This window comes from Pinus tabuliformis, chromosome 7 (genome assembly GCF_031772625.1).
Source record: "Pinus tabuliformis cultivar Carrire ecotype Pingquan chromosome 7, CPIR1, whole genome shotgun sequence".
Classification (NCBI taxonomy): Eukaryota; Viridiplantae; Streptophyta; class Pinopsida; order Pinales; family Pinaceae; genus Pinus; species Pinus tabuliformis.
In genome coordinates, this window is record NC_142293.1 from 1,734,784,290 (window position 1) to 1,734,809,140 (window position 24,851).

Genomic DNA, 24,851 nt, shown 5'->3' on the forward strand with positions numbered 1-24,851 from the left:
TAGAAGACCCCCATGACTTTTATTATTAATGGAATTGTAAGAAACAAGTTTTGGGCATAAAAAATTGTGTATTAGCATTGATCTAATTACTGGTATATTCCATTGTGCAAAATTGTTAAAGTTAGTAATTGTTATTGTGTTAATGTTTCCTAGCTAAGGCATATACCATACCTAGGGTGCATGGATTTCTAACATGGTGTCAGACCTACTTTGAAGAGGAGTTGGATCTGAGATGTGCACGTGTCAGTTATGAGAGGGAGTTGTGAGGCTATTATAGGAAGCAACTGTTGTTGTCAAGAGAGTTGGCTAGGTATGCCTTGTGAGACATGAGAAAAATGTTCAAACAAGGAGCTATGAGTTATTGTAGCTTGGGGTGGCAAAATAGGAATTTTTGTGGATTGGTGAACTCTGTGCACAACATTATGTTGAGTGGTGGGTTGTTGATATCGTTGATGGACTTCCGTTGACTTGTCAAAGTAAGTTGTGACAACCTAGGTACCTAGGTAGGGGCTTCTTATGTGTTTGTATAGTCACATATTCTTGTATGTATGCCTGTGTGCATTATAAATATATAAAGAGAATAGATATATACACCTTGTTACAAAGAAATCTAAAAATGGAATGGGTATATGTACTTGTATACATCAAAATCTGAAAATGGAATGGGTATATGTACTTGTATACATCCCTGCTCTTGATCACAATTAATTTCAGTTGAAAATTGACCCATACATTACTGTGGTTAGGAATAGACTGCAAGTGAATGTAGTTTAAGTTCCATTCGTATCTATTTTAAATTCAAACCATGATTGTGGTGTCTGAGCAAATAATTCATAGGAGTGAGAAAGAATTGAATGGAACCAAGCAATAAAAGCTAAATTTGCAGTAAAGAGAAAGAAAATTAGCACCAGCTAGAGAGAAAAATAACCCAAGAGCAACATGAGATAAAGAGAAATATAACCAAATCACAAGAGAGTGCAACATTTTATGGTGCCCATTGGCTAGATAACTTTTATAAAGAATGATCACAAGATTTGTGAAATCACAAATGGGAGCTTATGCATATATACGCACTCAAGAGTAAGGTGTTTTACCCAAGAGGGATTCTGAGCCGGCTAAGTCAACCTTAACCGAACCTAGAAATAAATCATGAATATTGACTAGGTTGGTCTTAGCCATGTTGAAATATTGGTAGTTCGAAAGGTATTTCCTATTGTAAAAGCCCTCGAGGTAGATTTTTGTTTGGTTAATGGGCTCTGCACTCAAGTTTGGGGTTTTGGACCCAAAGTGAGTGGGATTGGAACCCAAAGAAAACATTTATAATTCTAATTTAATTATTGTCAGCTTAAGCCAAGGAGCAACATTCTTTTTGTGAGGATCAAGGTTAGTGACTTAGCCAAGGAAGAAAAAGGAGCCACAACTGAAGAAGGACAAGGCCTAGTTTGCTTAAGGTTCTGCTGGTTTGGAATGGCCAGAAAAACATCCTGTGTAGATCGCAAATAGCTTGAAGTGAGGCCACAACCAAGGAATAGGCTGCAGGTCTAAACAAACCAGCCATAACACCCAAGGAGGGCCACATGGATGTTGTTGATCCAGATTTAAACAGGAACGAAAAAAATTACAGAGATAACCATATACACAAAGATGCAGCGGAAATAATACTTCATTTCATTAATGGAAAATACTGAAATATGCTTACAACCAGAAATGGAAATAAACCAGCTAGGGCGATGGTAGCTTATCTCTGAGAAGAGATGTGGTGGCTACATGCCTCTCAACTGTGTTACAATGAGGCTTGAAGGCCTATTTATTGTTCAGAAACAATGGAAAACCCTTAACATTCCAAAACCTAACCCTAGGAGATGAAACGCCAAACTGTGGGCCCCGTTTGGGTAAATTGGTACATCAACTTCCCGGGGTCGTAACTTTGGCATACGATCTCCGTTTGACGTGTACAATAGCTCGTTAGAAAGATCTATCCGAGAACTACCACTTTGGGAAGAGAAACATCAGTCCATGGACCCATTTTGCCCCCAGAGTTCCCAAAAAACGTCATTTAGGGCCTCAAAACAGCTTCAGAAGTTCAGGACCCGAAAAACTGCTAAAAATAGTAAGTTGTGCTACAATTAAGGAGACTGAAAATGCTGAGAGAAACAATGGTGGGGGTCTAGGTGGACTTGGCAGGTGGCCACCAATATCCACTTGGATCATTCCTCCCCCCTTAGGAAGCAATGGTCCCCATTGCTTGAGTTCCTCCATGAGATGAGGAAATTTTTGCTGAACTTGTTCCCTGGTGAGCCACTTGCCCTGCTGAAGGAGTTGGCCTGCTTTGACAACTCGATACAGTTGGATATTCTGTTGGCGAGTGTTCTTGATCTGTGTGCCCATGATCCGATCAGTTACAGCTTGTTCCATGCAATCTGGATTTAATTCTGTGGGTTTGAGCTGTTCTGCAATGTCAGAGGTGTCTAGCAGTGGTGGAAAGTATGGCCGAAGGCGGTCCACATTGAACATTGGGTGCAGGCCAAGGAATGGGGGAATGTTGAGCTCAAATGCATTATCTCCCATAGCCTTAGTAATGGTGTAAGGACCATATCGGAGTGGTCTCAATTTCCGATAGGCTCCAGTAAGGCGTTCCTTTTGCAAATGCAACCAGACTTTGTCGCCCACCTGAAACTTGTGTGGCACCCGATGTTGATCATGTCACTGCTTGTACTTGGCATTTGATTTCTCAAGAATGTCATGGACCTGCTGGCGAATATGTTGGATGCGCTCAATGAAGCTGGTGGCCTTATCTGTTTCGGACTGGACATGAGCTGAATTTATGCGAGTAGCTGCAAGTGGCATGGCCACATCAATGGGGCATAGTGGCTGGAATCCCAAACCCACCTGAAAAGGGCTATGGCCAGTGGAGCTGTGAAGAGCTCGGTTGTAGCTGTGCTGAACATAGGGAAGGCTCTCGTCCCATGTGTGTTGGGTCCCTATAATACTAGTGATTACCCCATTACTATTGTAGTTATACCCCTTATTTATATTGTTGTGCCCCTATTACCCCCATATTGTTATTTCTGTGCCCCTTAGAATCCCTCTATTGTTATTTTTGTGGCTTTATATTATTATTGTTAGGTCGGCTGGATTATATTGTGACTCCTTAGACTCCTATATATAGAAAGGAGGTTTTGTCATTTGTACCATACAAGAATTGTTCATTTATGTAATGTAAAGGAGGTTGCCCCCTTGAAGAGGCTGAATTCTAAGGCGTGGATTTATCTTTTCTATCTTTTCTTGAGCTGGTTTCATAACATTTGGTATCAGAGCTTTGGATTCTAGGGTTTCGCTGCTCCAAACAGGTCATCGTGGCATTTTCGCTATAACTTTTTTTCTGTGACGTTTTAGAAGTCGCAAAAAAAAACCCGTTTGAGAAGAATTGGCGCTGAACCTTGGGTCCAAATTTCAGAGCTTTTCGCGCGATATTTTCGGAGATATGATCTGAGGAAGTTGGCCTTTTTGCAGACTCCTGAATTACATTCAAAACAGGTGACCTGGGAAAATCGTCATAACTCTCTCTTTGAGGATCGTATTGAAATTTCGTAAAAAGGTACAGAAAGAGAACGGACAGTAGTTTCTTGTATATGTGTTTCAGATTCAAAAGTTGAAACAGTGACTCGTGGCACGTCGTACAAGTTCGCTCTACTGAACCAGTCTAAAAGCAAGTCACTGTGGGAGATTTCACATAACTCTTCCTTGGAGAATCCAATTTGGCTCAAACTTGTGGCATTGGAAAGAGGACGCAGAAGGCTACTGCAGGTAGCAATTTCAGAATTGGATGATTCGAAATTACAGAGATAAATCAGATTCAATATCAGGCTTCTATAAAGTGAAAAAAGGTGTGTAGTTTTTTTATTTTATTTTTGTGTAAGCTTAGTTTAACGGAATTCAAAGGGCATAGTAAAGCATTATTACCGGTAACTGATGCCCCGAGGAAAGAAAATGCAAACACCTAGTAAGGAACCTGAAAGCTCTAGCATGACTCATGAAGAAGAAGAAGAAATGCTACATGATATATCAAAATTACAAGAACAAGTGCAACAAATGTCACGCTCACAAAAGCTAACAAAAGCTAAGATAAGTGGCGTGGAATCTAAGATAAAGGGCATGGAAGCTAAGATGGATGATTCAAAGATAGATTTGAAGAGAGACATGGCAGATTTGAAGACAGATATGGAAGAATTGAAGAAGTTGCTACAAGAAAGTGTCACTAATGGTGAAAAGGTAGTAAAGGAAACTCATGATGAGAACAAAAGAAATGTTAATCATGATACCATAGACGCTAATGTTGGATCGAAGACTCACCATGTTCCAAAAATCGATATGAGGAAGTTTGATGGCAAGGATCCCGCCACATGGATATTACAGATGGAGCAATTCTTCGATCTCAATAATGTGCAAAACACACAAAAGGTACGTATGGCAACTTTATATTTGGAACCAAATCAGTTTGTATGGTATCAATGGCTTTGTTCTCGTAAACAATTTATCACTTGGGCAATTTTTACGGAAGAATTGATAGCACATTATGAGGATACAAAAAGCAATACTTTTTTTAGCCAATTGATAAGTCTCAAACAAAAGGGTTCAATAATGGAGCACATTGAGGAGTTCCAAAAATTGAACATAAGGGTAAAAGATATTCCAGAGGAGCATAGGATTGATGTGTTCATAGGGTCTTTAAAGGATAATATCCAACATGATGTGCGCCTTTGGGAACCTGATTCATTAGAGAAGGCATTCAGGTTAGCAACAAAAATGGAAAGCAAAATTATGGCAACTAGGAAGCATACCATTCACAACTATAAAGACGGAAGTGTTGTTGCCCATAGTCTTCCACAACCTACAAGGTTGACACCGCAACAATTGGAAGAAAAAAGAGCAAAAGGGCTTTGTTACAATTGTGATAGCAAATACACAAAAGGTCATAAGTGTGCTGAGAAGAAATTATTCTACATAGATTGTGAAGAGGAAGAAGAAAAGGAGCAAGAAAGGTCAAAAGAAGAGGATATATTCCAGGAACAAAGCCTATATGAAGAACAAATAAATCCGACCATATCTTGTAATGCATTGGCGGGAATTACCACTCCTCAAACCATAAAGATAGAAGGACAAATCAAGAAGGAAAAGGTAATAGTGTTGATTGATTCAGGAAGCACCCACAATTTTATTCATTGTAGGGTAGCAAAAGAATTGAATTGCTTCCTATATCCAGCACCAGAGTGTCAAGTGATGATTGCAAATGGAGGAACAATAAATTGTTCTGGAAAGTGCCATAATATCAAGCTATCCATGGAGAATATGTATTAACTAGCCCAATGCTTTCCATTCCAATGGGAGGTGCTGATGTTGTACTAGGAGTCCAATGGCTACAATCCTTGGGTACAAAAGCTTTTAATTTTCAAGAACTTTTCATGAAATTTTCTGTGGAAGGAAAGGAAGTTGAATTAAGGGGTATTACAGGGAAACCAGGAAAGATAATCAGCTCTAATGGCATGACAAAACTTCTAAAAAAGGAGCAAAGAGGTGTCATTGCACAATTATGTTCGCTAGATGTTTCCACATCGGAATCATCTATTTCTCCAGATCTCCAAAAAGTCCTGGACAATCATTCCAAGGTATTTGAGACTCCCAAAGGTCTCCCACCTATGCGTGATCATGATCATGCTATTCATCTGATTCCAGGAAGTGTTCCTCCAAACATCAGGCCGTACAGATATCCATATGTCCAAAAAAGTGAAATTGAACGTATGGTTGCAGAAATGCTAGACGCTGGTATAATTCAACCGAGTCAAAGTTCTTTCTCAGCTCCAGTAGTATTGGTGCACAAGAAGGATGGATCATGGTGCATGTGTCCAGATTATAGGGAGCTCAACAAGCTCACTATTAAAGATAAGTTCCCCATTCCTGTCATTGATGAATTACTGGATGAATTGCATGGATCAATTTACTTCACCAAGTTGGATCTTCGTTTGGGATATCATCAAATCAGAATGAATATTGAAGACATTCCGAAAACGGCATTTAGAACTCATGAGGGTCATTATGAATTTTTGGTCATGCCTTTTGGCCTTACCAATGCACCTTCAACATTTCAAGGTTTGATGAATTCAATTTTCAAACCATTCCTTAGAAAATTTGTGTTAGTATTTTTTGATGATATACTAATCTACAGCAAGTCTTGGAAGGAGCATGTTGAACATGTTGACAAGGTGCTACAACTATTGGAGGAGAAACAATTATATGCAAAAAGATCCAAATGTTTCTTTGGAGTCCAGGAGGTGGAATATTTGGGTCATATTGTATCTCATGAAGGAGTTAAGGTAGACCCTAGCAAAATTAAAGCCATTAAGGAATGGAAAATTCCCACATCCATAAAGCATCTGCGAGGATTTCTTGGGTTGACAGGGTATTATCGCAAGTTCGTTAAGAATTATGGGAGAATATCAGCACCTCTAACAACATTATTGAAGAAAGATTCATTTTCATGGACTCCGGAAGCAACAAAGGCCTTTAAACATCTTAAAGAGGCAATGTGCCAAGCACCAGTCTTAGCTACACCGGACTTCACAAAAACCTTTATTGTGGAATGTGATGCTTCAGGAAATGGAATTGGTGCTGTTTTAATGCAAGATGAAAGACCCATTGCTTTTGAAAGTCCTCCAATCAAGGGAAAGTTTTTAAGCAAAGCTATTTATGAGAAGGAAATGTTGGCAATACTCCATGCACTTAAGAAATGGCGACCCTACCTAATGGGAAGACACTTCAAGGTAAAAACGGATCATGATAGCCTTAAATACTTTTTAGAACAAAGATTATCCTCTGAAGAGCAACAAAAGTGGGTCACAAAGATGTTGGGTTATGACTTTGAAATCATCTACAAAAAAGGGAAGCAAAATGTGGTGGCAGATGCACTCTCAAGAAAGGATGAGGATATGGAAGCATTGTTGTGTGCCATCTCTATTATCCAACCAGATTGGATAAACGAAGAAAAGGAGGAATGGAAGAATGACGAAGAAGTGTGGGAACTTATTCGAAAGCTACAACAAGCTTCCAGTACTTCTGATACATTTAGCTGGCAAAATGATTCGTTATGGTACAAAGATCGCTTATACCTCTGTAAGAATTCCCAGCTAAAACAAAAAATTCTTATGGAATTGCACACTTCTCCCTTAGGAGGGCACTCGGGATTTTTAAAAACTTACCACAGGGTTAAGAAGGAATTTTTTTGGGATGGTCTTAAATCAGATATTCAAAGGTTTGTGGCAGAATGTTTGGTTTGCCAACAAAATAAAGTTGAAACAATTAAGACACCGGGTCTATTACAACCTTTATCCATTCCAAGCCAACGTTGGGAGGAGGTTTCAATGGATTTTATCACAGGTTTACCCAAGTCTGAAGGAAAGAGTGTCATCATGGTGGTAGTTGACAGACTTACCAAGTATGCACACTTTTGTGCATTATCACATCCATTTAAAGCCAGTACAGTTTCTACTGCATTTATGGAAACAATTCAAAAGCTACATGGAAACCCAAAGATTATTGTAAGTGACAGAGATCCCATTTTCACTGGAAATTTTTGGACAAAATTATTTTCTTGTCTTGGTACTCAGTTAGCTCATAGCTCATCTTATCATCCTCAATCTGATGGGCAAACTGAGATAGTAAACAAATGTTTGGAAGGATATCTTCGTTGCTTTGTATCTGATAAACAGACAGAATGGGTCAAATGGTTGCCTCTGGCTGAATGGTGGTATAACACTTCCTTCCATACAGCAACAAAAATGACCCCATTTATGGCACTTTATGGGTACCAACCACCATCAATCACATCATATTGAAGAGAAAATTCTAAGGTTCAGGCAGTGGAACACCACATCGAACATCAACAACAAGTCCTCCAACTCTTAAAAGATAACCTCGTGTTGGCACAAAATAGAATGAAACAACAGGCAGATCAAAATCGCAGTGAAAGAAGTTTTGATGTAGGTGATTGGGTATTCCTACGGCTACAACCATATAAGCAAATGTCCCTAAAGCAAGCTAAGAAGGATAATAAATTATCACCAAAGTATTATGGTCCATACAAGGTGTTGGAAAAGATTGGTACTATGGCATACGAATTGGAGCTTCCTGCAGCTTCTCGATTGCACCCAGTTTTCCATGTTTCATGTTTGAAGAAGGTTATAGGCGACAAGCTCCCAGTTCAAACAATATTGCCAGAACTTGACGAGGAAGGAAAAATTATATTGGAACCGGAAGCAGTCACAGAAACAAGAACTCGACAGCTACGAAATCGATCTATTTCAGAGTATCTTATCAAGTGGAAGAACTTATCCGCTGAAGATTCCACATGGGAGGATGAGAATTTTATGCAGAAGTATCCGGAACTGCTCAAGCGTTGAGGACAACACTTTTTTGAAGGAGAGGGGCATGTTGGGTCCCTATAATACTAGTGATTACCCCATTACTATTGTAGTTATACCCCTTATTTATATTGTTGTGCCCCTATTACCCCCATATTGTTATTTTTGTGCCCCTTAGAATCCCTCTATTGTTATTTTTGTGTCTTTATATTATTATTGTTAGGTCGGCTGGATTATATTGTGACTCCTTAGACTCCTATATATAGAAAGGAGGTTTTGTCATTTGTATCATATAAGAATTGTTCATTTATGTAATGTAAAGGAGGTTGCCCCCTCGAAGAGGCTGAATTCTAAGGCGTGGATTTATCTTTTCTATCTTTTCTTGAGTTGGTTTCATAACAATGTGCGTGGATGATTTGAGTTATACATGCGCAGAATGTGCACAATCATCCTATTGACAACCTCTGTTTGGCCATCAGTTTGAGGATGGAAGGCTGTGGACTTCGTGAGTTTGGTGTCCAGCATTGACCAGAGACTGGACCAAAATGTGCTGAGAAACCGACTGTCCCGATCTGAGATGATAGACTGTGGGATCCCAAAGTGCACCCACACTCGTTCAAAGAAGATTTTAGCAGTGGCTTCTACTGTGATATTCTTCTTGCAGGCCGCCATAATGGCCATCTTCGAGAACCTGTCGACGACCACAAAAACACAGTCATTTCCATGTTTAGTGGAAGGAAGGCCTGACATGTAATCCATGGAGATGGATTCCCAAGGTCAACTAGGGGTAGGCAACGGGGTATAGAGGCCGTGCTTCTTAATGGTCGGTTTGGCAATGGCACAGGCAGTACATGATCTAATGTACTTCCCAACATCCTGTCGAAGATTCGGCCAATAGAAATAATTTTGCAGTACTGCCACTGTTTTCTCGACCCCGAAATGCCCAGCAGCCCGACTATAGTGTGCTTCCCAAATCATCTTGGCACGCTCGCTTGAAGGAACACAAAGGTGACCCAGGTGGCATAACAGGGCATCCTGGAGGTGAAAATCTGGAACATGCCGACCCTCCAAGAGTGTCCGGTATGTGTGGTCGAATTCTGGGTCGCTTTTGTAGAGAAGTGGCCAATCAGAAGTCTCGTGCCCACAAGATTTGAGCACGGTGGTTAACGCCATGATCGGTTGTCGACTGAGGCAATATGCAACATTATTGGTGCTGCCCTTCTTATACTTGATATTCAAGTGAAACTGTTGCAGGTATGTAGACCACTTCTGATGGCGATCATTCTGCAATTTCCCTTGGGTCTGTATGAACTGCAGGGGTCGATGGTCTATGTGGATGATCGTTTCCTTCCCCAAAATGTAATGCTTCCATTGTCGGCAGGCTTATACAATGGAATACATCTCTTTATCATAAGTGGGGTACTTCCGGACTGTGTCTGAAAGTGTTTCACTGTGATATGCCACTGGATGTCCATGTTGAGTAAGGACTGCCCCAATAACATAGTCAGAGGCATCTGTCTCGACCTTAAATGGTTGTTGTAAATCTGGTAACGCGAGCACTGGTGCCGTGCAGAGGCGATCCTTCAACTCCATGAATGCCTTCTGTTGAGATTCAGACCAAAAGAATTTTTCTTTCGCCCCTCCCTTGGTGACTTGACTCAAGGGCCAAGTAATATGAGAAAACCCCAACACAAACCTGCGGTAGAAGTTGGCAAGACCTAGAAAGCTACGGAGCTCTGTTCGAGTGGTTGGAGATGGCCAATCCCAAATGACTTGGATCTTGGTTGGATCGACATGCACCCCCTGTTCATCAATGATGTATCCCAGATACTGAACCTGGGTCATGCCAAAAGTGCATTTCTCCAAATTGGCACATAGCTTGTGTTGCCGCAGTGTTTGGAGAACCTGTCGGATGTGGTGGAGGTGCTCTTCCCAACTCTGGCTGAAGATTAGAATGTCATCCAAGTATACTACTACAAAGGAGTTGGTGAATGGCCGCAAGATGTCATCCATTAGCCTCATGAAGGTTTCAGGAGCATTCGTCAATCCGAAAGGCATAACCAACCATTCGAAAAGGCCCTCCTTGGATTTGAAGGCAGTCTTCCACACATCAGAGGGTTCGATTGGTACCTGGTGATATCCTGACTTCAGATCGATCTTGCTGAAATATTTCGCCCCCTTTAGTTGGTCCAGGAGGTCATCAATCCGCGGGATCGGGTACCTATTACGGACAATGATCTTGTTTAGTGCCCGATAGTCAATACAGAGTCTCCACGTCCCATCCTTCTTCTGTACCAACACGATCGGGCTCCCACAAGGCGATGAACTTGAACGGATGTGACCTTTCTGCAGGAGCTCTTGAATCTGCCTCTTGATTTCATTGTTCTCTAGAATGGAGCGCCGATAAATTGGTCCATTGTGTAGTGGCACACCTGAGGTCAAATCGATGGAGTGCTTGACCTGACAGTGCAGAGGAACCCCTGCAGGGGAGGTGAAGATGTCCTCGTACTCCTCCACAACATTGTCCATCTGTAGTTGTCGTGAGAGGGACCTCGTCTGGAGGCCGCGGCCACCGTCTTCTTCTTTCCTTGAGGGCATATCATTAGGAAAAAAAATTTCCTGGTTTTGGAAATGATCTTACTGCATTGTTTTGCAGTAATCAAAGAAATGGCGGTAGGTGGTGCTACCTCTGGTATCTTGTACAACTTATTTCCCAATGTAATAATAACAGCACGGGCCTTGATTCATACACAACATGTCGCTTCCACAAGTATGGTTGTCCTAATAATACATCACAAACTTCAAGGGGAGCAATGTCACACAATACCTCATCCGTGAAGGGCTTGATGTTGTATGGAAGGCGACACTACTGGCTCACGCGAAGATCTCGTCCTTGGTGAAGCCACCCAATGGTGTATGGTTGTGGATGTGCCGTGGTCGGTAAGCCCAACCGCTTCACGACCTCTGCCGAAATGAGGTTCTTTTGACTCCCGCTATCAACAATGAACTGTATCGAGGAGCCCTTTACCCACATCTGGGAGTGGAAGAGACGCTCCTCCTCCTCGGGATCTTCGGGTTCATTTTTCTGGATCTTGGCGGTAGCAACAGTGGCGTTGGGATCCGCATCAATGATCTGCTTCCCTTTTTCATTCCCCTTATCGGGTTCTGACTTAGAATCGGAACATGCATCTAATTCTGAAACCTTTAGCTCAGCCACCAGTGACTGCTTGGCCCGACACTCACTTGTGTTGTGAGTGGAGCTCTTATGGAACTCACACCATTTTCCAGTGTCCTTTCTCGGCTTCGCGACGCTGTTCTTTGCTTGCAGCTTCGGCGGGTTGTCTTGCGCTGTCCCGCCTTGGCTTTGTCCTTTGTTCTGTGGTTTAGGGACACCTTTCCCCTGCTTTGGATTCACAGATCCAAAGTCTCACTTCTTTTGTTTAAACTTCTGCTCGACCTTGACGGCATATCGGTATGCTACGCCGAGCGAGGAGATGTTCAGGAATTGTATTTCTTCCTGGATGTACTTGTGCAGGCAGCCACAGTATTTGAGTATCAAATGTTGCTCCGAATCCTTGATACCCAACTTTGTGCGAAGGGTATGGAAAAGATTGGTGAACTTCGGCACGTCTTGGTCCCTTCCCTGCCGCAGCGTGGTCCACTTTATGTATTCATCCTCATAGCTTCCAACATGGTAGTACTGCTCCTTGATGGCATCCCGGAATGAATTCTAGGTGGGTGCGGCTGAAAATAGTGAGCTAGTACTTTCATCCTTCTGCTCGCAGTAGGTTTCCCACCAGTCCTTGACGTGGGGGGCTGCTTTGAGAAGATAGAAAACAATCTTTTCCCGACTCGAAAATTCATGAACAGAAAAATAACCCTCTAGCAGATTTAACCATTTATCTACGGCATCTGCGTCTATCTGACCCTCGAATATGGGGATTTCAAAATTGACTTGTACCTTAAAGGGCGTGGCGTTTCCAGAGTAGCTGCTGGAAGCCGATGCGTCGCTTCTGGGTAGCCGCTGAAGGATCTGGGCAAAGCTATCCATCATCGCGTTCCGTTGTCGCTCGAGGGCTTCTTCGAGCAAGATTTTGATGGGATCTCCTGCCCCCTCGTCTTTCTTCTCATCCGCCATGGGAGGCCGTCGGGATTTGCAAGGCTGGTCTTGCAAAGGTTCAACCAGTTCAAGCCCTAACTCCTTATATCCCGACCTTGTTGGGGACATGCAAAGAAAAACAGAGAAAAAGCAGACCGCTCTGATACCACTGATCCAGATTTAAACAAGAACGCAACAAATTACAGAGATAACCATATACACAAAGATGCAGCGGAAATAATACTTCATTTCATTAATGGAAAATACTGAAGTATGCTTACAACCAGAAATGGAAATAAACCAGCTAGGGCGATGGTAGCTTATCTCTGAGAAGAGATGTGGTGGCTACATGCCTCTCAACTGTGTTACAATGAGGCTCGAAGGCCTATTTATTGTTGAGAAACAATGGATAACCCTTAACATTCCAAAACCTAACCCTAGGAGATGAAATGCCAAACTGTGGGCCCCGTTTGGGTAAATTGGTACATCAACTTCCCGGGGTCGTAACATTGGCATACGATCTCCATTTGACGCGTACAATAGCTCGTTAGAAAGATCTATCCGAGCACTACCACTTTGGGAAGGGAAACATCAGTCCATAGATCCATGTTGCCCCCAGATTTCCCAAAAAACGTCGTTTAGGGCCTCAAAACGGCTCCAGAAGTTCAGGACCTGAAAAACTGCTAAAAATAGTAAGTTGTGCTACAATTAAGGAAACTGAAAATGCTGAGAGAAACAATGGTGGGTGTCCAGGTGGACTTGGCAGGTGGCCACCAATATCCACCTGGATCAGTTGTAGCAACTTGTTGGGTTTAGGGAGGCATCTGCTGGCTTATGTAAGGTAAAAACATGGAGGTTGAGGTAGGAAAAGGGTTGATTAAGGCTGGTGTAGCAGCGAGCAGGGTTGGTTGAAGGGTAAAGGAGCAAACGATATGCTAGTAATGGGGATGAAAGCTTAAACGAGCTTGTAGAGGGCCCAAGAAAGCTACATCAAGACAACCATGGGCTAAAGGATCATACCTAGGTAAGCTTATTTGTGTTTGAGTAATCTAATGTGGGTTGGCAAAAGCTCTAGTTTGCTACAACTAAGTATTTTGAGTGTTGTAGGTGTCTTTATGAGGTAAGGATAGGCTTAGAGGACAAAGTCTTGGCACTAAGGTATTGGTTAAAAGGACTTGACATCATATTTTCCATTGAATTGGGACATAAAGTGCCATTATCTCTTGTAGAAGACCCCATGACTATTCTTATTAATGGACTTGTAAGAAACAAGTTTTGGGCTTAAAAAATTGTGTATTATCATTGATCTAATTACTGGTATATTCCGCTGTGCAAAATTGTTAAATTTAGTAATTGCTAGTGTGTTTATGTTTCCTAGTTGTGAGGCTATTATAGGAAGCAATTGTTGGCCAGATAACTTTTATAAAGAATGATCACAAGATTTGTGAAATCACAAATGAGAGCTTATGCATATATACACAACTCAAGAGTAAGGTGTTTTACCCAAGAGGGATTCTGAGCTGACTAAGTCAACCTTAACCGAACCTAGAAATAAATCATGAATATTGACTAGGTTGGTCTTAGCCATGTTGAAATATTAGTAGTTCGAAAGGTATTTCCTGTTGTAAAACCCCTCGAGCTCGATTTTGGTTTGGTTAATGGGATCTGCACTCAAGTTTGGGGTTTTGGACCCAAAGTGAGTGGGATTGGAACCCAAAGAAAACATTTATAGTTCTAATTTAATTATTGTCAGCTTAAGCCAAGGAGCAACATTCTTCTTGTGAGTATCAAGGTTAGTGACTTAGCCAAGGAAGCAAAGGGAGCCACAACTGAAGAAGGACAAGGCCTAGTTTGCTTAACGTTCTATTGGTTGGGAATGACTGGACAAATGTATTGTGTAGATCGTTGATAGCTTGAAGTGAGGCCACAACCAAGGAATAGGCCGCAGGTCTAAAAAAACTATCCATAACACCCAAGGAGGGCCACATGGATGTTGTAGCAACTTGTTGGGCTTAGGGAGGCATCCGTTGGCTTATGTAAGGTAAAAACATGGAGGTTGAGGTAGGAAAGGGGTTTATTAAGGCTGGTGTAGCAGCGAGTAGGGTTGGTTGAAGGGTAAAGGAGCATACGATATGCTAGTAAAGGGGATGAAACCCTAAAGGAGCTTGTAGAGGGCCCAAGAAAGCTACATCAAGACAACCATGGGCTAAAGGATCATACCTAGGTAAGCTGATTTGTGTTTGAGTAATCTAATGTGGGTTGGTAAAAGCCCTAGTTTGCTACAACTAAGTATTTTGAGTGTTGTAGGTGTCTTTATGAGGTAAGGAAAGGCTTGGAGGACAAAGTCTCAGCACTAAGGTATTGGTTAAAAGGACTTGACATCATATTTGCCATTGACTTGGGACATAAAGTGCCATTATCTCTTGTAGAAGACCCCCATGACTTTTCTTATTAATGGAATTGTAAGAAACAAGTTTTGGGCATAAAAAATTGTGTATTATCATTGATCTAATTACTAGTATATTCTGTTGTGCAAAATTGTTAAAGTTAGTAATTGCTATTGTGTTAATGTTTCCTAGCTAAGGCATATACCATACCTAGGGTGCGTGGATTTCCAACATGGTGTCAGACCTACTTTGAAGAGGAGTTGGATCTGAGATGTGCACGTGTCAGTTATGAGAGGGAGTTGTGAGGCTATTATAGGAAGCAACATTGTTGCCAAGAGAGTTGGCTAGGTATGCCTTGTGAGACATGGAGAAAAATGCTCAAACAAGGAGCTATGAATTATTGTAGCTTGGGGTGGCAAAATAGGAATTTTGGTGGATTGGTGAACTCTGTACACAACATTATGTTGAGTGGTGGTTTGTTGATATCATTGATGGACTTCCATTGACTTGTCAAAGTAAGTTGCGACAACCTAGGTGCCTAGGTAGGGGCTGTTTATGTGTTTGTATACTCACATATTCTTGTATGTATGCCTGTGTACATTATAAATATATAAAGAGAATAGATATATACACCTTGTTACAAAGAAATCTGAAAATGGAATGGGTATATGTACTTGTATACATCCCTGTTCTTGATCATAATTAATTTCAGTTGAAAATTGACCCATACATTACTGTGGTTAGAAATAGACTGAAAGTGAATGTAGTTTAAGTTCCATTCGTATCTATTTTAAATTCAAACTAAGATTGTCGTGTCCGAGCAAATAATTCATAGGAGTGAGAAAGGATTGAATGGAACCAAGCAGTAAATGCTAAATTTGCAGTAAAGAGAAAGAAAAGTAGCACCAGCTAGAGAGAAAAATAACCCAAGAGCAACATGAAATAAAGAGAAATATACCCAAATCACAAGAGAGTGCAACATTTTATGGTGCCCATTGGCCAGATGACTTTTATAAAGAATGATCACAAGATTTGTGAAATCACAAATGGGAGCTTGTGCATATATACACAACTTAAGAGTAAGGTGTTTTACCCAAGAGGGATTCTAAGCCGGCTAAGTCAACCTTAACCGAACCTAGAAATAAATCATGAATATTGACTAGGTTGGTCTTAGCCATGTTGAAATATTGGTAGTTCGAAAGGTATTTCCTATTGTAAAAGCCCTCGAGGTAGATCTTGGTTTGGTTAATGGGCTGTGCGCTCAAGTTTGGGGTTTTAAGCCAAGGAGCAACATTCTTCTTGTGAGGATCAAGGTTAGTGACTTAGCCAAGGAAGCAAAAGGAGCCACAACTGAAGAAGGACAAGGCCTAGTTTGCTTAAGGTTCTGCTGGTTGGGAATGGCCGGACAAACATTTTGTGTAGATCGTTGATAGCTTGAAGTGAGGCCACAACCAAGGAATAGGCCGCAGGTCTAAACAAACCAGCCATAACACCCAAGTAATGCCACATGGATGTTGTAGCAACTTGTTGGGCTTAAGGAGGCATCTGCTGGCTTATGTAAGGTAAAAACATGGAGGTTGAGGTAGGAAAAGGGTTGATTAAGGCTGGTGTAGTAGCGAGCAGGGTTGGTTGAAGGGTAAAGGAGCAAACAATATGCTAGTAATGGGGATGAAAGCTTAAACAAGCTTGTATAGGGCCCAAGAAAGCTACATCAAGACGACCATGGGCTAAAGGATCATACCTAGGTAAGTTGATTTGTGTTTAAGTAATCTAATGTGGGTTGGTAAAAGCCCTAGTTTGCTACAACTAAGTATTTTGAGTGTTGCAAGTGTCTTTATGAGGTAATGAAAGGCTTAGGGGACAAAGTCTTGGCACTAAGGTATTGGTAAGTTGAATTGGGACATAAAGTGCCATTATCTCTTGTATAAGACCCCATGACTTTTCTTATTAATGGACTTGTAAGAAACAAGTTTTGGGCATAAAAAATTGTGCATTATCATTGATCTAATTACTGGTATATTTCGCTATGCAAAATTGTTAAAGTTAGTAATTGCTAGTGTGTTTATGTTTCCTAGCTAAGGCATATACCATACCTAGGGTGCATGGATTTCTAACGTAGTGTCAAAGCTACTTTGAAGAGCAGTTGGATCTAAGGTGTGAACGTGTCAGTTATGAGAGGGAGTTGTGAGACTATTATAGGAAGCAACTCTTGTTGCCAAGATAGGTTGCTAGGTATGCCTTGTGAGACATGGAGAAAAATGTTCAAACAAGGAGCTATGAATTATTGTAGCTTGGGGTGGTGAAATAGGAGTTTTGGTAGATTGGTGAATTCTGTGCACAACATTACGTTGAGTGTTGGGTTTTCGATATCATTGATGGACTTCCTTTGACTTGTCAAAGTAAGTTGCGACAACCTAGGTGCCTAGGTAGGGAGTGCTTTGGCATGGATGAGGTAGCTTCATATGGAAGGTATTTTGATGAGTTTTGTGGGATAACATCTTCATTGGGTTGCAAAGTTGGACACCTAACAATGGAGCTGTGCATATGAAGTGTTTGACCCAGGAGGATGAGGACACTTGTAGAGTTAAGGTGTGGTGGTCTAGAGTGGACTAGGCCAAGTGTTCAACCACAACTCAAGACCAACCTTGAAAGGACACAAGTTCAGTTGCAACACATGCATAAGTTTTCATGAGGTTACTTTTCAGGAAGGAAAAACAAAGTGAGCCAAGTGATGGTTGTGTTGGTTTAGAGAGAGTATGGCTTTAGGAGACTACAAGCTGAGTGTTGGGTCCCTATAATACTAGTGATTACCCCATTACTATTGTAGTTATACCCCTTATTTATATTGTTGTGCCCCCATTTCCCCATATTGTTATTAATGTGCCCATAGAATCCCTCTATTGTTATTTTTGTGACTTTATATTATTATTGTTAGGTCGACTAGATTATATTGTGACTCCTTAGACTCCTATATATAGAAAGGAGGTTTTGTCATTTGTATCATCCAAGAATTGTTCATTTATGTAATGTAAAGGAGGTTGCCCCCTCGAAGAGGCTGAATTCTAAGGCGTTGATCTATCTTTTCTATCTTTTCTTGAGCTGGTTTCATAACATTTGGTATCAGAGCTTTGGATTCTAGGGTTTCGCTGCTCCAAACAAGTCATCGTGGAATTTTCGCTATAATTTTTTTTTTGTGACGTTTCAGAAGTCACAAAAAAAGCCCATTTGAGAAGAAATTTCTCTGAAGCTTGGGTCCAAATTTCAGAGCTTTTTGCATGATATTTTCGGAGATATGATCTGAGGAAGTTGGTCTTTTTCCAAACTCCTGAATTACACTCAAAATAGGTGACCTGGGGAAAATCGTCATAACTTTCTTTCTGAGCATCGGATTGAAATTTCGTAAGAAGGTATAGAAAGAGGACAGATTGTAGTTTTATTTTATATATTTTTCAGAGTCAAAGGTTGAAATAGTGACATGTGGCACTTCATACAAGTTCGCTCTACTGAACTAGTCTATAATCAGGTCACTGCGGGATATTGTGCATAACTATTCCTTGGAGAATCCAATTTGGATCAAACTAGTGGCATTGGAAAGAGGACATAGAAGGCTACTACAGGTAACAATTTCAGAACTAGATGATTCGAAATTACAGAGATACATTAGATTCAATATCAGGCTTCTACAAAGTAAAAAAAGGTGTGTAGTTTTTTTTTTAATTTTTGCATAAGCTTGGTTTGAAGGAATTCAAAGGGCATAGTAAAGAATTATTATCGGTAATTGATGCCCTGAGGAAAGAAAATGCAAACACCTAGTAAGGAACCCGAAAGCTCTAGCATGAATTATGAAAAAGAGGAAGAAATGCTACATGATATATCAAAATTACAAGAACAAGTGCAACAAATGTCACGCTAAAAAAAGCTAACAAATGCTAAGATAAATGGCGTGGAATCTAAGATAAAGGGCATGGAAGCTAAGATGGATGATCTGAAGACATATTTGAGGACAGATTTGAAGACAGACATGGCAGATTTGAAGACAGATTTGACAAAGTTTCTACAAAAAATACTTACTAATGGTGAAAAGGTTGTAAAGGAAACTCATGATGTGAACAAAAGAAATGTTAATCATGATTCCGTAGACTCTAATGTTGGATCGACGACCCACCATATTCCAAAATTTGATATGAGGAAGTTTGATGGCAAGGATCCCGCCACATGGATATTACAGATGGAGAAGTTCTTCGATCTCAATAATGTGCAAAACACACAAAAGGTACGTATGGCAACTTTATATTTGGAACCAAATCAGTTTGTATGGTATCAATGGATTTGCTCTCGTAAACAATTTATCACTTAGGCAATTTTTACGGAAGAATTGATAGCACATTATGAGGATACAAAAAGCAACACTTTTTTTAGCCAATTGATAAGTCTCGAACAAAAGGGTTCAATAATGGAGCACATTAAGGAGTTCCAAAAATTGAACATAAGGGTAAAATATATTCCAGAGCAGCATAGGATTGATGTGTTCATAGGGTCTTTAAAAGATAATATCCAACATGATGTTCGACTTTGGTAACCTGATTCATTAGAGAAGGCATTCATGTTAGCAAGAAAAATGGAAAGCAAAATTATGGCAACCAGGAAGCATACCACTCACAACTATAAAGACGGAAGTGCAGTTGCCCCTAGTCTTCCACAACCTATAAGGTTGACACCACAACAATTGGAAGAAAAAAGAGCAAAAGGGATTTGTTATAGTTGTGATAGCAAATACACTAAAGGTCATAAGTGTGTTGAGAAGAAATTATTCTACATAGATTGTGAAGAGGAAGAAGAAAAGGAGCAAGAAAGGTCAAAAGAACAGGATATGCTCCAGGAACAAAGCCTAGATGAAGAACAAATAAATCCGACCATATCTTGTAATGCATTGGCAGGAATTACCACTCCTCAAACCATCAAGATAGAAGGACAAATCAAGAAGAAAAAGGTGATAGTGTTGATTGATTCAGGAAGCACCCACAATTTTATTCATTGTAGGGTAGCAAAAGAATTGAATTGCTTCCTATATCCAACACCAGAGTGTCAAGTGATGATTGCAAATGGAGGAACAATAAATTTCTTTGGAAAGTGCCATAATATCAAGCTATCCATGGGAGAATATGTATTGACTAGCCCAATGTTTTCCATTCCAATGGGAGATGCTAATGTTGTACTAGGAGTCCAATGGCTACAATCCTTGGGTACAATAGCTTTTAATTTTCAAGAACTTTTAATCAAATTTTCTACGGAAGGAAAGGAAGTTGAATTAAGGGGTATTGCATGAAAATGAGGAAAGATAATCAGCTCTAATGGTATGACAAAGCTTCTAAAAAAGGAGCAAAGGGGTGTAATTGCACAATTATGTTCGCTAGATGTTTCCACATTAGAATCATCTATTTCTCCAGATCTCCAAAAAGTCCTGGACAATCATTCTAAGGTATTTGACACTCCCAAAGGTCTCCCACCTATGCATGATCATGATCATGCTATTCATCTGATTCCAGGAAGTGTTCCTCCAAACATCAGGCCGTACAGATATCCCTATGTCCAAAAAAGTGAAATTGAACGTATGGTTGCAGAAATGCTAGAGGCTGGTATAATTCAACCGAGTCAAAGTTCTTTCTCTGCTCCAGTAGTATTGGTGCACAAGAAGGATGGATCATGGCGCATGTGTCCGGATTATAGGGAGCTCAACAAGCTCACTATTAAAGATAAGTTCCCCATTCCTGTCATTGATGAATTACTGGATGAATTGCATGGATCAATTTACTTCACCAAGTTGGATCTTCGTTCAGGATATCATCAAATCAGAATGAAGATTGAAGACATTCCGAAAACGGCATTTAGAACTCATGAGGGTCATTATGAATTTTTGGTCATGCCTTTTGGCCTTACCAATGCACCTCCAACATTTCAAGGTTTGATGAATTCAATTTTCAAACCATTCCTTAGAAAATTTGTGTTAGTATTTTTTGATGATATACTTATCTACATCAAGTCTTGGAAGGATCATGTTGAACATGTTGACAGGGTGCTACAACTATTGGAGGAGAAGCAATTATATGCCAAAAGATCCAAATGTTTCTTTGGAGTCCAGGAGGTGGAATATTTGGGTCATATTATATCTCATGAAGGAGTTAAGGTAGACCCTACCAAAATTAAAGCCATTCAGGAATGGAAAATCCCCACATCCATAAAGCATTTGCTCGGATTTCTTGGGTTGACAGGGTATTATCGCAAGTTTGTTAAGAATTATTGGAGAATAGCAGCACCTCTAACGACGTTATTGAAGAAAGATGCATTTTCATGGACTCCGGAAGCAACAAAGGCCTTTGAACATCTTAAAGAGGCAATGTGCCAAGCACCGGTCTTAGCTACACCGGACTTCACAAAAACCTTTATTGTGGAATGTGATGCTTCAGGAAATGGAATTGGTGTTGTTCTAATGCAAGATGAAAGACCCATTGCTTTTGAAAGTCATCCAATCAAGGGAAAGTTTCTAAGCAAAGCTATTTATGAGAAGGAAATGTTGGCAATACTCCATGCACTTAAGAAATGGCGACCCTACCTAATGGGAAGACACTTCAAGGTAAAAACAGATCATGATAGCCTTAAATACTTTTTAGAACAAAGATTATCCTCTGAAGAGCAACAAAAGTGGGTCACAAAGATGTTGGGTTATGACTTTGAAATCATCTACAAGAAAGGGAAGCAAAATGTGGTGGCAGATGCACTCTCAAGGAAGGATGAGGATGTGGAAGCATTATTGTGCGCTATTTCTATCATCCAACCAAATTGGATAAATGAAGCAAGGGAGGAATGGAAGAATGACGAAGAAGTGTGGGCACTTATTCGAAAGCTACAACAAGATTCCAGTACGTCTGATACATTTAGCTGGAAAAATGTTTCGTTATGGTACAAAGATCGCTTATACCTCTGTAAGAATTCCCAGCTAAAACAAAAGATTCTTATGGAATTGCACACTTCTCCCTTAGGAGGGCACTCAGGATTTTTAAAAACTTACCACAGGGTTAAGAAGGAATTTTTTTGGGATGGCCTTAAATCAGATATTCAAAAGTTTGTGGCAGAATGTTTGGTTTGCCAACAAAATAAAGTTGAAACAATTAAGACACCGGGTCTATTACAACCTTTATCCATTCCAATCCAACGTTGGGAGGAGGTATCAATGGATTTTATCACAGGTTTACCCAAGTCTGAGGGAAAGAGTGTCATCATGGTGGTAGTTGACAGACTTACCAAGTATGCACACTTTTGTGCATTATCACATCCAATTAAAGCCAGTACAGTTTCTAATGCATTTATGGAAACAATTCAAAAGCTACATGGAAACCCAAAGATTATTGTAAGTGACAGAAATCCCATTTTCACTGGAAATTTTTGGACAGAATTATTTTCTTGTCTTGGTACTCAGTTAGCTCATAGCTCATCTTATCATCCTCAATCTGATGGCAAACTGAGATAGTAAGCAAATGTTTGGAAGGATATCTTCGTTGCTTTGTATCTGATAAACAGACACAATGGGTCAAATGCTTGCCTCTGGCTGAATGGTGGTATAACACTTCCTTTCATACAGCAACAAAAATGACCCCATTTATGGCACTTTATGGGTATCAACCACCATCCATCACATCATATTTAAGAGAAAATTCTAAGGTTCAGGCAGTGGAACATCACATCGAACATCAACAACAAGTCCTCCAACTCTTAACGGATAACCTCGTGTTGGCACAGAATAGAATGAAACAACAGGCAGATCAACATCGCAGTGAAAGAAGTTTTGATGTAGGTGATTGGGTATTCCTACGGCTACAACCATATAAGCAAATGTCCCTCAAGCAAGCTAAGAAGGATAATAAATTATCACCAAAGTATTATGGTCCGTACAAGGTGTTGCAAAAGATTGGTACTATGGCATACAAATTGGAGCTTCCTGCAGCTTCTCGATTACACCCAGTTTTCCATGTTTCATGATTAAATAAGGTTATAGGCGACAAGCTCCCAGTTGAAACAATATTGCTAGAACTTGACGAGGAAGGAAAAATTATATTGGAACTGGAAGCAGTTATAGAAACAAGAACTCGACAGCTACGAAATCGATCAATTTTAGAGTACCTTATCAAATGGAAGAACTTATCCGCTGAAGATTCCACATGGGAGGATGAGAATTTTATGCAGAAGTATCCAGAACTACTCAAGCGTTGAGGACAACACTTTTTTGAAGGAGAGGGGCATGTTGGGTCCCTATAATACTAGTGATTACCCCATTACTATTGTAGTTATACCCCTTATTTATATTGTTGTGCCCCCATTGCCCCATATTGTTATTAATGTGCCCATAGAATCCCTCTATTGTTATTTTTGTGGCTTTATATTATTATTGTTAGGTCGACTGGATTATATTGTGACTCCTTAGACTCCTATATATAGAAAGGAAGTTTTGTCATTTGTATCATCCAAGAATTGTTCATTTATGTAATGTAACGGAGGTTGCCCCCTCGAAGAGGCTGAATTCTAAGGCGTTGATCTATCTTTTCTATATTTTCTTGAGCTGGTTTCATAACACTGAGAGAGAGAGTCAACAACCCAATGGAATTCTAACCTTCAGATTCAAATGAGAGAGTGGAGTCTTCCAGGCCATGTAATGAAAGTCACAAAGCATGCAAGGAAAGTTGTATACCATGAAAAGAAGTCATGGACCATGCAAGGAAAGTCATGATCATGCAAGAAAAGTCATGACCATGCAAGGAAAAATCATGGCACATGCAAGGAAGCCATGGTCGTGCAAGAAAAGTCACGAAGTTGGAGATTTTTAGGAACGAAGAAACTCATGGAGTTGGAGATTTCTAGGAAGAAGGAAACTCATGGCTTGGATGGCCATGCAACATGCCCTAAAGCATGATGCTTCTAGGAGCATGGTGTCTTCAAAGATCCTGGCCTTCTAGAAGGATGTGGTTTTAGATCCGATTCAAAGGCATGTGGAAATACTTTTCTCACTAAGAGGGAGTGTTGAAATATTGGGAGTTCGGAAGACATTTCTAGTTGGAAAAGCCCTTGATGCTTTTTGGTATGGTTAATGGGCCTTGCATCCAGGTTTGGGGTTTTGGACTAAAGCAAGTGAGCTTTATGTTGTAGAATCTAGTAGGGAAACTATTTAAAGAATTCTCCTTATCCTTAATAATTGTTTGTGAACTTAAGTTAGCTTCTTATTGTTATTTATTAGATTCTTTCATCAAACAATTATCAAGAGCATAAACAATAAAGAATATAGATGCAAGAAGTAGGCTCCAAGCCAGGGCAAAACCCCTCCAAGTGAAAACGCAAAACGAATCTCTTCTCTTCTTATAGAATTAGTTCAAATGGGAAATCCAAGAGCTCAAAACCAAAGTTAATACCACCTCCAAGTACCAAGTTAGCCTTCCAAGAATCACCTTCAAGCAAGTCAACAAATGATCAGGTCAACAAAATTCAAGGCTTTTCCAATTTGCTCCACTTTAAGATTCTAGCCTTGTACTTCAGATCTACAACTTCGATCTCTACGATCTCTAGAAACACTAGAAACCATAGCTTTCTTTCACATTTCAACCTTCCAAAATATCCTTCCTCGAGCAAGTGAAGGTATTCAATGTCAATGAAAGTCAAGCCTTCTTTAAGGTCTGCTCTAGTCAAGGTTCCAACCTCTAATGTAGGTCATTTTCAGCTTGCAACTCTTGGCCTTGCAACTCTAACAAAAACCCTAATCTTTGCACGTGTGAGAGAACATGGCTCAAAACTCAAATCTTTGTTTTTGGTTTAGACTTCCTCTTGCCACCTTGTTCTTCACTCTTGTTTTCCTTCTTTTCTTTATTGAGATCGAACTACAAAAGTGTGTCCAAATGAGGTCGAGCAACT